General features: G+C 28.0%; 1 long non-coding RNA gene across 1 annotated transcript; it reads right to left on the bottom strand.

The window, feature by feature from the left end:
• Positions 1-7,282: 7,282 nt before the first annotated feature.
• Positions 7,283-15,900, bottom strand: LOC129960583 (uncharacterized). Its single transcript, XR_008783634.1, has 3 exons — positions 15,637-15,900; positions 13,590-13,682; positions 7,283-7,471 (listed from the first exon to the last, which is right to left on the bottom strand). It is a non-coding gene; the product is annotated as an uncharacterized LOC129960583 (long non-coding RNA).
• Positions 15,901-16,144: the final 244 nt, after the last annotated feature.

Here is a 16,144-nt window from a genome sequence, read left to right as displayed (position 1 = left end):
TTTACCAGTGTCTGAGTCACTACTCAACAATGAACTTGATACAATCAATATTGTTTTACATTTTTTTTTGTACAATCCAGAGATTAACATGCTATTATAGCAAGATTTGATTTTTATATGATCAAAAATTACTTCTCTCCCAAGCATTATTAAACGTTAGTTTTGACGCAAAATTTTGTGTTTGTGGTATATTTTATGTCAAATTAAACACTCTTAAGGTATAGTCTAATGAACTGATGGCTTACTGCCTACACAATACTGAAAAGTTAGTTCTTAATATCATAATTGATTAATCTCTTTCTTTAAAAAATGTAAATCTTTAAATATTGGTAAATTAAAAACAATACCACACATGCCATTTTATGTGTATGCAAAAAAACAGACTATCACGTACAGATTACCATTCGACATTCAGAAGTTGACACTGAAAACAGTTCAGCCATTGATGAGTGCTCTGAAGCAAACATTTTGATCACATAGATAATGGTCTGCCAATTGACATCAATCAACTTTTAAGTATTATTAAAACACATGATAATGAACAAGTAACCGTTTCATACAAGTGTCCAACATCATACAGAATGATCGAAAGCGTCATAGTAATAATGTAAAGAATTCTAGATAAAATAGTTCAAAAATAAAAAGATTCTAATATTGTGTAAACACTAAAATTCAGTCGGCTTTTATCTGCTGCAATGCTCATGGGAAGACTACTAAAAGCCATATTATTGAAAAATCATTTATGTTAAAGCTAAAGTTTCACACAGAGATAACAGTAAAAAAGGTTAAAGATAATGAGAAACAGTCTTCTTATAAAACAATAGTAAAATACTCGCCATTTTTATGTCTACTGAAAAAATCTTTAAAAAAAAATACTGGATACGTCAAGTTTATATCTTGTAAAAATAACTGACAGAAGTGACTGTGGTTTCATTTGAGATGAGATAAAAATCCAAGAAACAGTCCAGAGATTTGCCATAAACAGTTGACAAATAACAGCCCAGATGAGACAAATAAATTGGAAGTAGAAAAGGTGGTAGAGTGTACACAACAACAACAACAAACTGAGTCACTTGTGAAATTGACAGTTCCAAATACTTTTTCAAATGATGTTTCAATGTTTAAGCGAACCGAATGTAAAAAACGCAACATAAAAAAAAAAAAAAAACATCCTTATAGTACCTACACCATACAAGAATTTTATGTACACATACCAGCTTTAAACATTTTTAAATGCCTTAAACATCGACAAATATTTAAAAAGCATTTATAGTGTTTAATTTTTTCGGCTTTGTTTCCGGAAATTTAATTACTTATTGACTAAATTTTGAAGAAACGTAAAATGACTTAATAATTTAATCTGCAATTCTGATTTAATATCATTTTATTTTCTTTTTAAAAAAAGGAGAAGGCGGCATTGTGTAACGAAGTAGGTTTCAGATCTGCAGCTAACTGTTTTGCATCTATAATTATATGCATTGCTGTATGCAATCCATTCAATCAAAGTCTGCAATTCTAAACATGTATAACAGAAGATCGAATAAAAAATGTTAAACTTCAGTGGCATAATTCTTTGGATGATAAAGGATTTTCATCTACAGGAATTTTAATAAGAAGATAAGCAACAACATGTATTGACAGCAAATTTCAGTTTCTTCCATTCTAATAATAATCCATTGCAATTAGGTAAAATAGAAGAAAAAACTTATACAGATTTTGATCTCGGGTCAAATATTCCTGAAATTTTCAGGAACTGTAAACCGAAAAATTTTCACCTCGGGAGGGGGAGTTTCTCTCTTAAATTTCCCTGACAATTCGAAGTAAAATCCTAAAACAGTTGTATTTTGCTTGTAAAACAAGTTACATGATTTTTTTATAAGTAAAGGTAGTTAATTATTCCGTAGTTTATTACATCAGATAAAAACATATAAATGGTATAGTTTTTTTTGTAATAATATGTTTCAAACTAAAAATGCCAGAAAAATACGAAATTTCCCAATATATTTTTTTTAATTAAATGTGTCAAATAATGATTTAATAAAATTGTCAAGCATCAAATGTAAAAGTGCTTAATTAAATATTTGTAATACCATATTTTTTGTTTTATTTATTCAGTCACGCTTTTAAACGCCTATGTGACTTTCAGCTTTTTCTTCCATTTATTTTTATTTCTGTGTATCTCATTTTGGAAAAGATAAACACGCAAGACTTCAAAATCATTGATAACATTAAACGAAAAGAATTTTTAAAATGCATATGACTACTTGGAAAAAAAAAAAAAAAAACTGGAACTATGGGGGGGGGGATTCTGTTACAAGACTCTTAAAATGTGGTTTTGCAGCCTCTGCCTACCATGTCTGAGAAGCAAATAAAAAATGAACAACATGCTCTTAGTTAGCAGCAATAAACTTATTGATTACAAACTGACAGCATAGTAATTCAAAGTAATATTGTGACAATGCTCCTAGCTCCCATTAGCAAACTAATTATCACAAATATGCAAAAAGAAATTATAAATGTACACAATATCCATGCCACAGCAGAAAATGTGTGAAGAATAAGAAGCAAGTGGCGACTGGTAAAAATATTGTTATTTCTGTTATATCTCTAAATAGAGACATTCTGTTCTCTTCATTAATAGGTATTTTCAAGCACAAAGTAGGCAAAATTTCCGTCAAAAATCAATTTTTACAACTTGGAATTCTGCAGAATTTTTCTGTTCTGTGTGACAGCAAAAAGTTCAATTCTGTTCCATCCAGTGATTAATTTTTGTGATACAAGTTTTAAAGTTCTACAGGAAAGGAACATTTTAGACAGAGCATTAGTTTAGCCGGAATACCTGCAAGATATGAGATCTTCAATAGCCAATTCTACTCATACTAACATCAAGTGAGAGAGGGCATTCTACAACATCACGAAGAAAGAAAGCTTGAATGAGATGAAATATGACAGTTCAAACAAATTAGTAAGTGAAATAAATGCTGCTATTGTTACTTTCCAACGAAATCTGCATAACTGTTTCACAATACACCAACTGAAAACATGGTAGTGACATAGTTTGAGCCCATCAAACTGGAAAGAGAAATTAGGGGAAAAATCATATACACTACTAAAAGACCAGAAAAGCTAAGATAGTGTCCGTAATTACATAGTTTAGATGCAATAAAGGTAATGGAGTAAATAGATGCGGAATAGGATTCAAGTCCCATATGAAGGCAACACGCATAATAGTGATGCCATGTTGCTTAATTTCCTTACTTCCCCAGTACACACTAGAGGAGAACTGGAAAACGTTGATGAAATTCGATGCCGATGTTATATTTGATTATTTAATTTGGGTGAGAGGCAGCCAGCCTTTTTTCTTTATTTTAATTATTGTGCTCACCTTAAACGTTGGGTACGGCTTTTAACTTTTAATTAAAAATATTTAACTCATTAAAACTTATGTCAGTATCGGTTTTGAGTATCACACTCAATTCCACATACATGCATGCGAAATATAACCTGCATTACATTAAGATGCGAGAACAAAGCCATTCTAATATCGAAGCAACATACATGGTAGCAAATGATATTACATATTTAGAACAGTAACAATAAAATTATTTTAAATATCTGGATAGAAAATTTTTTCAATGACCACAGTATTTTTTTAAAATAAAAAAAAATATTGAGATGTATTTTACATTTTCGATATTTATACATTTTTAATTTAAGATTATGTTCCAAATTTTACTTTTACAGAAAATTCCGTATTGCTTAATGTTTAGAAAGCATGTTGCTTAATGTTTATAATTACATGTTCATTCTTCTAGAATGAAATGCGCAGAAATTTTTTTTTAAAGGCTAAAATGTATGGTTTTTAAGGTCAACATTGTTAAAACAAAACATAAAACAGTAAGGCATTTTTAAATATTTAATCAAGCATAATTTTGAAAATTTAATGTCCCTAAATTGATAATGAAATGCGCAGAATTTTTTTTTAAAAGGCTAAAATGTATGGTTTTTAAGGTCAACATTGTTAAAACAAAACATAAAGCAGTAAGGCATTTTTAAATATTTAATCAAGCATAATTTTGAAAATTTAATGTCCCTAAATTGATAATTTCTTCAGAAAGATTTGCAAATTCCATTTTTTTAACTTCGTAATTTTCTGACTATCATAAATAGGAAATGCATAATTTAAGGCAAAAACAAATTCCAGTACACAAATCAATTAATATTATATCAAAATATCTTTAATACTACTTTTTACTACACAAATAGGTAAAAATAGATATAGTGCGGTAGAGATAAGCTTTCAGAATATGTTTTTATATTTCTTGGATTGCATGCTTTGATTCTGAATTTTGCTTTTAAGCATTCCATTTTTGTGATATTTTTTTAAAAAAATATTTATTAGAAAAAGCAAATTAATTAATCTTTAAATGAGATTATATGCTGCGCAATTTGTAGAAATATTAAGACTTGCCTATGATGGAATAGGTTTTATAGCAAATAAAAAAAAAGGGTTAAACATTTCTTCGATAATAAAAATAAGAAAGGAATGGAAGAGATAATTTAATTTGTTAGTTTAATTAAATTATAACTTAATAAGAGAATATACATGAAAGGATGGCATCCGCTGACAAATTAGTCTTTTATCAATGATCAACAAATAAAAGAAAATCAAAACAGTTCTAACTGGCATTGCATCCAAACTTATCTTAATTATAAAATATAATGGAGCAAGACAATGTACCTGCTGAAAGCACAGAATGGGCTTATATTTTAAAATCAATATCTCCAGTGAAATAACATTAAATTACACATCTTTTAGTAAGTGCATTTACACAAATGCAAACATAAGAAACCAAATGTATGATAAAGATGAAATCATCATCTGAGTAGTCTAAACCAGTGAAAGTTCACGTTCTCAATCAAATTAATGTTGAATCCTTATTTTTCAAAAGATATAGTTAATTTCCCATTACTTTAGCACAATTTTATATTAAAATAACAAGAATGGTAAGTTTACTACACATTTTGAGCAACAAATCAGATTTTTTTTAGCTGTTAAGGGTAAGTATTAAATGTAACAAAGTATACGCTTCTTAAATTGCTTATACTGCTTTCATAATGTATTTATTCTGTAATAATTGCATAAATATTTAATTTCTTTCACAGATACATTGGCATAATGCATGCTCATAATTTAATATGAATATACAGGTTCCTCTTTAGGTATGCTACAACTTTTAAATTTGCAAAAATGATAACAGAGGCACAAGGTGACTTGGCCCAAAATAAAATCCTCAATAACAATGTAATGCAACAGAAATTTCAACAGAAACAAATATTTCGCAACAGTATTTATGTGAATTAACATGATGAGCGAATTTAAAGGCCCTCAAACCCACAAACCATGAAAAAAAAAAAAAAAAAGCTGTATTATTTAGAATGGAGCATATCTACATTGATCCGTGTTTGAATTCGAGCTATCAATTCAGTACTTTCCTACTCGATTAATTGGTCAAAGTTATCTAAACATTAGACAATGCATTACTCCACTGAACTTCTTTCTTTTAAAGATTTATTTAATACTATAGGTTTACAAAATACCTGTTCCAAACATGATGAATTTGGATGGAAGAATCAGCCCTGTTATTCCCGCAACAATACGAAATGTGCAGAAGATAAACTACAAATTACATTCATAGATTGAGACTTATACATACATGACATTCATCTATGAGACCACAAACGATATGAGCTTTTGAATTTTCCTATAAAATACGAGGTTTTGAAGTATATTGCTCATAAACCAATTTAAATTAAGATAATCATTTGGGATAACCCAGAAAATTTTTCATATATAAATAATTGCTAATCAAGGACTAAAAATCTAATTAATTCTTTTTAGAAACTGTAAAGCATTCTAAATATGAACATGTAGTAATAATTGCTTTATTTAGAGTATTCCAAAAGATTAAGCCAATGAACTGATTAACAAACAAAAATGGTACACAGATCAAGAAAAGAATCCAATAGAAAAGATAAGATCGAAAACTTCCACAGAGGGAACCTTCATTAAAATTTAAACAAGAAAATTATTTCAACTACAATACATAGATTCGATTATAATAAGTATTATTTAATTTTTAAGTATGGGATACTCAACAAGAAATAAGTTAAATTACAATCATTAGGTGGTCGTCAATCATCACAGTTGAATGTACATATTTTAAAATCATCTCAATTAGAATTTTTTTATATAAACTTTTTCAATTTATAATATCCTTTGATTTTACCAGTAATTGCTTACCTTCAGTGTTAGGTATACACCAAGAATGTAGCTAGATTTACATAAGCTACAAGTGAAATAATTTATTTCTCATTTCATTTTTTTTTTGTGAAAAAAAAAAAGGGGGGGGGGATCTAAAGGATGATCAAGTCAAGTTTAGACATAATCAGAAACTAGCAATTGATATCAGATAGCTTGTAGTTTTGTTTATATATTGATAAAAACAAATATATTATGATTTGTTTAAAGAAATTATACGAGTTCAAACAATATAGGGTTTTAATATTTTCTATTATGATTTATACAATATGATAAATATTAAACACACCATTTAAAAAAATGACCAACATTTTAATCACATTTATATTGGAGTTGTTGGAAGATCGTATGATCCAATTAAAATATGTAACTGTCAATTCCACCAATAAAATACTACTATATTCTACCTAAGTGTTGAAACTGGCAGATTAGATGCATGGCTGGTTTTAAAACTAAATGAGGGGGAAACTGAATGGACTTTTCAAATTTAACTTACGAACAAATGTCAAGGGCGATTTCTAAGCTGACACAACTCCTTTTGATGCCCCATAAACATCAGGATGTTTGGAAAATATGCTATATGAATCACATTCATGTACACTGTGAAATAAAGTTTCAATCCAGTGATAGGCAGTTATATAACTTTGATTAGTCACACTTAATACTATCCTAATGTAAATTATTATTTATGTTGGTACAATAATTATCGAAGACATAATAACAATGGCACATAATTTCACTGGCTATCCCTCATATCAAAATACATAAGTAAATAATAAAAAAGGAATATAAAAATAGAATCTAATAATATTTCAAAACTCAATTGAATGTTTTAAAAATATTATCAAAACTTTTGTAGGTATTATAAATGCACTGTATACAAGAATCTCAATCAATTAAAATAAAATCCCATTTTAGGATAATTAGAAAGACAGATAGTACCATATACCATACCATTTATAACTATTTTTGAATCACATTCATATTTTTCTCCTACTTAATTTCTTTCCAAACTTTATAATCGGAGGAATCATCATGATTGTAAGACTTTAAATTCATCCACTGTTCCAATTTGTCACATTATTTTCAAAATTCCTGTTCAGATTTCATCAGGTTCAAAGCACATTTCAAGAGCTTAAACACTTCATTCTAAAAAAACAAAAACTAATTATTAAAATTTTATCATATTTTAAACATGCATAATCTAGATTGCAAATTATGACAATTATTACACATGATTAAAAATGCTGATTACACATGATTAAAAATCAAATTACTGCAGCTGATAAAAAACATTATGCAGGCATAAAGGTACACCATTAATTTTAGTCCAAAATAGGAAGCAATATAATTTATCATTGCATTCTCATGAGAATTTTTAGGTCAACAATCTTTTTACACAGTACAAGAAAAATTTATAAGCCCTAAAATTCAGGAAAACTTAATATCTAACGTTTCCATTTATCCAATCTGATTAATTTTTCATTACATTTGTTTCCTTAACTCCTTCGCAAGCAAAATTTTGCCATTTTCTTTATCAATAAATTACATCACCATCAATTTTTGCAATACTGTAAAAATACACCATTAAAAATAGTTTTAACAAAGTGTGATAAACTTGCATTCGGTATTTTAGAAGAACTATATATTCGAACGGAAATTACAAATCCTTTGAACTTTCAAACAGATTCCAGTTATCATAAATAATGTCAATTAAATGAGTTCTATCACAAAATGTGTTAAAAATAATGAAGTATCAGATCTAAAAAATGATTTTAAAAATAATAAATCATATATAATTCAAATAAAATATTTATGACTTCTTGAACTTCCTCTTTTAAGACTCTGCAGCCACAAAGAAACTTTTGTGCCACATTTCTTTGCAATAATAAGAGTAGATATAAACAACAACAAAAAATGTATAAATGGAATAGTAACAATAGATAAATTAAAAGGAAATATATTTTAATACATTTATTTAGTAATTTCAAGATTTTAAGACGTTATTTAAAAAAAAATCATGATATAAATATATAGAAATAATTTTCTGTCAAACTCATTGTAACATGCAATTTTGGACATGTAATTTGAAGTGGAGACATAACTCAAAAAGAGGCATACTATATTTTGTTCAAATCCTTCTTGAAGATGGCCATCATTTTTGCTGTTTGATATCTCTGCATATTTACAGGTTTTATAAACAAAATTTCCTTGACTTCATTTCCTTCCTCTTATTTATTGAACATAGTTTTCTTAATAGTATGTGAAAGAATGCCTTTAAAATTTTATTTAAAATCATTTTTAAAGAATCAGTTCTAAAAAAAAAATTATATTTCACAAATGCTCGTAATGGCATAAGATCACTCATTAAATTTTATTGACATATATACTTGGAATCTTATTCAGAAACCAAAGCCAATGAAAAGAAAGATTTTAAGAATTCTTATATATTCAGTAAATTTTTTCAACATAATTTAGGGTAGCTATTGCGAAAATAACAACATTTTCATAAGTCAGATATAGTTACTAGGAAGCAATTTTTACAAAGTGATAAAAATAATATAAAAAATGTTTCTAGTTTCAATTTTATAAGTTCCAAGCATGTTTCTATGCAATTTCTTTATATCCTCCTCTTTCTTTGAAAGTTTTATGTTATGTACTTCTTTATAAACTTTTTCTTTTTTAATTGTTTATTATTTGTTATTTACAGTTTGCTTTTAATTTTTTCCTCTTTTAATTTGCATTGTGATCAATATTTTCTACTCTTAGGATATACCCTTTGCTTTATTTATTTCAATTATATCTTTATATAAAAATATATTTACAGAAGTTAATAAGGTATTGCCAGAGAAGCTGAATTCTGATAGCCAAAGTGAATCCATTTAGTTCTTTTAGGTGTTATAAGCCCATACAGGACATCATATAGGATGTTTCCAAGAATTACTTCTCTTTGCTATTTGTGTTTAAAGATTTCCTCGTGTTGGCTATCTTTAATCCTCTTCATAACAAGTACATACATGTCTGAACTTTTCTTTAAGGTTAATTTTATGCAGCTTTCAAAATTCTGAATTGTTATTTATTCTCCAATGAGCTTTTTATTGATAATATTTTTTTTTTTTAAGTAGACTGCATTTTACTATATAAATTAAAAAAACCTAAAAGTTGGATAAGTGTATTGGTTCAAAAACATATTCAGAGTAATGCTTACTGTATTACCCATTAAACGTGAATTATAAAGTATAATTATTTGCTTTTTAATTTCATGAAAGCATGAAATCATGCAAGCTGTAGCTTTCCTGCAAAACATGGTAATACTTCTATTTGGAATGTCCATCTGCACATCTCCAATAAAGTGTTCACCTTTCTAAAGCAAGAAATTTTCTTAAAACACATATTAAAATGTGATTGTTACATTGTTAAAGTACAGAAATGGAGCCACAGATTAGCATCGCATTGTGTTTGAAAGTGGACAAAACTGCAATAGAAACCTGTGAAATGTTGAAGTAAATATACAATGCGAAAGCATTATCCCATTCCAATAGCCACTTCTCCCACTCTTCAATGGTTTCAATTGTTTTCAAGGAAGGGAAAAAAAAAAAAAAAAAAAAAAAAAAAATCGATTTCAAAAGCCTAAAGTTAAGGTAATGTTAATCATTTTCTTTGATAACAAAGGACTAATTCATAATGAATTTACCCCCTCCCAGGGTAGATTGTCATTGGACAGTTTTCAGAAGTTCTTATCCCATTTTGGTAAAAAAGATATCAAGAAAATTGTGTAGTCAAAACCGAAGAGCGTTCCAAAAAAGAATTTAAAAAATTATTCCCAAAACTCCTAAAGGCACATTGCATAATTTCTCTTCCACAAGATAGTGAAAGTTATTTTAACATATTAAACAGTATGCAATTTATATAATATTTTCTGGAGTTATTAGATCATTCCTGGAAATTAATAGTTGAACCTCATACATCAAATAAAGGAGGGTAAAGCCTTAACTAAGCTCTTCTTATTCAGATCTATTTATTTATATATATTAGGTAGAAGAGCCGAGGTTAAAGTAGGCCAAACTTAATCAAAATAAAGGTTCTCCAACTTAGTTATTTTTTTAAAAATCTTTTTTCTGTTTAGTTTTTAATTGTAATTGTAAAAGTATCAATGACATTTCAATTCAGATAGAGAAATTCCATCAGATTTAAACAGACAATTCTGAAGTTATAATTACCACTTGCAATTCTTATCAGTTTAAGAGAAAACTGCCATGAAAAAATGTGAAAGAAAAAATTCTTACCATTATAAGTATAAATAATTTAGACCTATCTAAATAAATTATCCTATCAAACGGGATCACTAGAAGTATGTGAATGAGAAGTTGCTTTATAAGTAAACTAGTTTTTACCTCCATGATGAGTATAGGTTTGAGTTACTTAACTAGGATTATGGAATGTACCTTAGTTGGAGTGGCCGTTTGTGGTAGGTGATGACCATTAGAATTCCACTGTCAGTTTTTGAATGCAAACAATGATCATTCAAAAGATCATTGATATAAGCTCTGGATGCTTAGGTAGGGCACAAGTAAATCTTTTATAGTATTTAAATAGCATTCCACACAACCATTCCAAAGAATTTCTAAATAGCAATCACTATATTAGGGGATCACTATATTAATCAGTATATCACTACATTAATGCAGGATTGCAACTCAAATCTGAAAAACACCTGTATCTTTCTTGTACTTACTTACATGCAATATAAGAGAAAATGACTGAACACTACTCATGTGCTAGTTATAATGAGTGAAAAAACAAGGAAAGTAAGCAAGAATTTCACAATACATACTAAAAATAATAGCATATTATATGCTTGTATATTTATATACAGAAAAAAAATTCTATTTACATATTGCCTAAAATTCAGCAAGATAAAATTTACATATTTAAAGGGAGAGGAACAATACTGATCACTTCTCGGGCTCTCTAATTATAAGTCGCACAAAATTAAGCAAAAATATCATTGAATGCATTATAGAGTGAATGTAACACCACAATTTTAAGGCCTAAAAAAGTTCATCTTTAAATGATTGCTCCTGAACTAAAAAGTTCAAAATCAGCTTATTTTTGGGCATCAAATTTGGCATTTTTGAACTTGCTGTGTTCTCTTCTCATGTATTCCTGTTAGAAACAAAGTTCAATATCAATAATGGTATTTTTGAATAGGCACATTGTTTTGTATGTTTTCCTCTTTTGGCATGACAAAAAAGTGCCTGTTTTCCCATGTTACTTGAACTTCCCTTTCCCATGTTACATACCATGTTATTATCTTTACAAAGGAAGCAGTCTGCAGCAAATGGATTTTGTAGAAATTCTCTAACCCATTTACCAAAGTCAGGATTGATACTTTTTCCAATCCAATCCATATTAAATAGAAATTTTGAACACCTCAATGTTTTAAAAAATCTAATCTCACTTTGAATAAACTTGCAACTTCTCAAATAATAAATATGAGCAATTAAACGCTACCACAAAGCTTCCACAGTTTAAATGTTGTTGCTATCTCTGCCAGAGATTTATTCTGTTATCTCAAACAGTTATAGCAGGTTATGCTATTACACATAGATGCTCATAAAGTGGAATCTGGGAATCTCGTGGGAAAACGACAACTGCTTCTGAAATTAAAATTGGACTGATATATACAGAAAAAAAAAAAAGGGGGTGAGTTTCCATGATTATACAGTCACAAATGGTATAGTTAGTTTTTGGACTTATTTCAACAATATTTGTTTTAGCAATGTTTAAAGAGACTAGTATTTTTTTAATATGGGGAAAAAAAAAAAAAAAAAAAAAAAAGAAGAAGAAGAAGAAGAAACCTGAATTTGCTGTATTTTCTCAGTTTTTATGGAATTTTTCAAATTTTCCTGTTTTCTAGATGATTTTTATATATCCTGTATTTTCCAGGTTTTCCAAACGCTGTGGCAACCTTGCACTATCATCAATAAAACTTTATTACATTTCTTTACAAAGAAATAAAAAAAAAATCTGGAAAAAAATTCATAAAATTAAGAGCACCAAAGCATCACTCAACAAAAACTCATGAGGTAAATAAGTCTTAAGTATTTTAACAAGAACAGGATATTTAAGTATTTAATTGATGTTCTGCAGGAAACAGTTTGAAGCTACCATAATTGACTGACTCAATGAGACATTCTTTTCATTCATACATCTAATCTTTTCTGACACAGTTAATAAAAATTGTTGACATATAATGAAAATTTAATTTATAGGATTGATTGGTGGTCTAAGCATAGATTTTATTGTAAAATTGCTTGGAATAATTTCTCTCTGTGGAAGTATGGTGTGGGTCCTCACTAGGAAATACCACCCATCTTGAGCAATCAAGATGGAAGAAAATCTTCCATCTTGATTGGAAAGAAGACTTCTACTAAGAAAATCTTCAGAAATAATCAAGTAACCTATGATAGTAACAAAAATTTTGAATACCTTACATTCATAAGAATCGATTTATATTCTAAAAATTTATACCATTTGAAATATTAAAGATACACAATTTAGAATAATTTTTGCAGAAGATACATATACAAAATCTTATACACGAAAAAAGAAAAACATTATAATTTAATACAAGTATTAACTAAAAAATGAAATTAAACCAATATGAAAAAAGTAAATATTTATTATATCTAAATTACTAAAACATCAAATAAAAACTATAAAAATTGAAAATACCTCATTATTTTGAATGAAATTTTTTAGAACAAATAGCTATGTCTATTTATCCCACACATAAAGGATGTTGCATGTTTTACAGACTCGGTATGCTTTAATCATGCAGTTACATTTTTCAATTATACAAATGAAAGATTTTGTTCAGTGTATGAAATTTAAAATTGGTCTTTTTGCGTGTGTAACTACTGCACCAGATGGAGTTAACACACACACATATATATATATATATATATATATATATATAATGGAAGTTTCAATACACTAAGTACAACTTGATAAAAATGAGAAAAGATTATTATCCACCCTCCTAAGAAAAAAGATTTTACTATAATACTATATTTCAATAATTCCATAATAGGAAAAATTTTACTTATAATTCATATTACTTTTTATTTTTATATTATGCACCAAAATGATGTCTAGACTATTTTTTATCAGATAGATAGATAAAAATTAAAGTATAAGATACTTAAAAGCAATTAAATTAAAAGAGAATTCAACATGCCAATAATTGAAAACAAAAACTTACCAGTCCATTTGTGCATTGAAAAACAATAATAATTTCTGAGAATAACAATGCTTGCTTTTGTTTCCGAAAAAATATTTGCTTTTTGAGGAATCTCTGAAAAAAAGAAAAAGAATATATCTTTTTTAACTATAAAGAATATTTGACATGCATGACTCAAATCCAAAATTATTTTGACTAATTAAAAAAATTTCAACTTATGATTTTGATTATTATCATAATAAATAACTTTGTTAATCATTTTAATTCCATTATTTTAATGTAACACAGTTTCAAAAGTTTAAGGGGGGGGGGGAAGGAATTCCTAACTATGATTCCTTAATTGCATGATCTGATTTTGAGAAAGTTAGACGTCTAAGTGAACATAAATAAAACAATATATGCAAATACAGTTACTAAAGTATTAAGTCTATAGTTCTGCAAAAACTATTTATTATTATTCATCTAATATTCTTTTATCATTTCAGATATAAACAAAGAGTCAATAATTTATAGTAAGTCAAGGGAGAAAAATTGAGTAATTAAGTAGTTGGGTTTTTAAAAAAGCCTAGCAAATCAGAAATGTATTAAAGTAGAAAAAATTAACCTTCTAGATTTTGGAAAAAAATTATATATCATGCTTCAGGATAAAACATAACTTGGTCTTTACCATTAAGCCATTTTCTATTAAATGGTTTAGGATTGTCAATTTTTGATAACTCTACATCTAATTACCTCTTGATCTTTAGTTTCATAATGGTAATAATAAAATTCATTAACTAATTCTTCTCACAATTATGTTTTTAACGAGCAATAGCTCACTGACGTCAGTTCCCCATTTGTTTCTCCCTGCGAGGAATATGAACTGTTGATCTGTTAGGTGTAGAGCAAATAGTTATGCATATTCTTAGTTAACTTTATAGCATAATTTTATTTAACTTATTAATAGTTAAACTTTAGCAAATAGTTATGCATATTCTGCAATTAATAAGAAATTATAAATACATTCATTATAAAAAAGTAACTTTAAATTATTTGCGATTGCATAAATTGCTAATATGAATTCCTCATCAAGGACTAAAAACTAAATCATCAATTTCTAAAATTAAAATTTTCTGTTAACAGAGCTATATATTCAAATGTTAAAAAGTAAAAATATATAATTCTAAGATGATTAAATATCAAAATTGAATTTATCTTTTCCCTGATTTATGATAAGATATATTACATCAAAATTGGTTGACGTAATAATAACACAGAAATAATCACCAAATATTAACTTTGACAAATATATCTTATCACAAAAAGATACCATATTTTTTATCATATTATTTTAAATTACATTCGAGCAATAGAGAACTCCGAGTGGTTAGCTATACTTCAAAAGTGGCGAAAACAATCAGGGATGTTCCTGTGGTTGACTTTACTTTTAATTATATTAACATTCCATTTTTTTAAATTAGCACTAGGACTATTTTGGTTCTGATCTCATAATGCTGAACCGGTCTCCTATGTTTAGGAAACTTTGTTCCATAAGTTAAAATGTATACACCTCCATTTTTTTCCTATCCAGATGGATACAATACAACACCACTTCATGCTCCTCCAACTATAACGCCCTGATTATTTAAACAGTGTAATGGGCATGAAGTGGGGGAGACATGGAAATACGCTCATGTCCTATTCATCTCTGTGACTATTGTTCGACGTCTAACATTTATTGATTGAAATTTGGTTAGGGGATTTTAATGTTGGACAAAAGAAAGCTGAAAGCAATGAGCTATTTAAAATAAAAAATGGGAAATAGCTTTGGCTTGTAAAGCAAACCATCAGAGATAAACTGAAAACTTGTGCTCTTTTACATAAACAGACTTACAGTTTGTTTGAGATTACAAAATTCAGACAAAAAATAATAAAAATATTAACGAAAAATTAGAAATGGGAACAGAAAGAAAAATAAGGAAAAAACAAACAAAAAAACATGGAACAGCACAAAAAAAAAATGCAAAAACAAACAAATGCTTTGTACAAACTCAAAAATAACAGAAAATAAATATATAGATAGTGCTACTCTTGAGAATAGTATTCTTGAAAACAGATCTTGTTTTTCGTCGAGAAAACGAATCATAATGGATCCTTTTGAGGAGGCGACACTACGATGGGGAATCGGGTACACAGCGGATATTCGCCCCTCCAGATGAATCTTCTCCTTCAATATTTACATTTGCACCAATTTCTCTTTTGAAACGACTTCGTTTTCTAATCGAAAATACTCGATTTACACTCATTTTTTGTATTGGCCAACTCTAAATAAACAGCATTTCTCCCGCCGAGGAAAACATGTAAATAATCCAAACGTGCAAGCTGTTGCCAAATGGCGATTAACAAATTCTGCCTGATTTTGCGTCCGGATAAAATAGATACTTTATTTTCGCCAAGCCCTTGGACTGTGTCAACATTTATGAGTACAAAAACAATAAAGTATAAGCATCAAAATATGTGTGTAAACTTCATTGTGATCGGATTCCTAAAGGTTGATATGAGCCAGGCGATTCCTCAGCTAATTGTTTTTGTTTACA

This window comes from Argiope bruennichi, chromosome X2 (genome assembly GCF_947563725.1).
Source record: "Argiope bruennichi chromosome X2, qqArgBrue1.1, whole genome shotgun sequence".
In the NCBI taxonomy this organism is placed as follows: Eukaryota; Metazoa; Arthropoda; class Arachnida; order Araneae; family Araneidae; genus Argiope; species Argiope bruennichi.
This window is presented reverse-complemented; position numbering and strand designations above follow the sequence as displayed.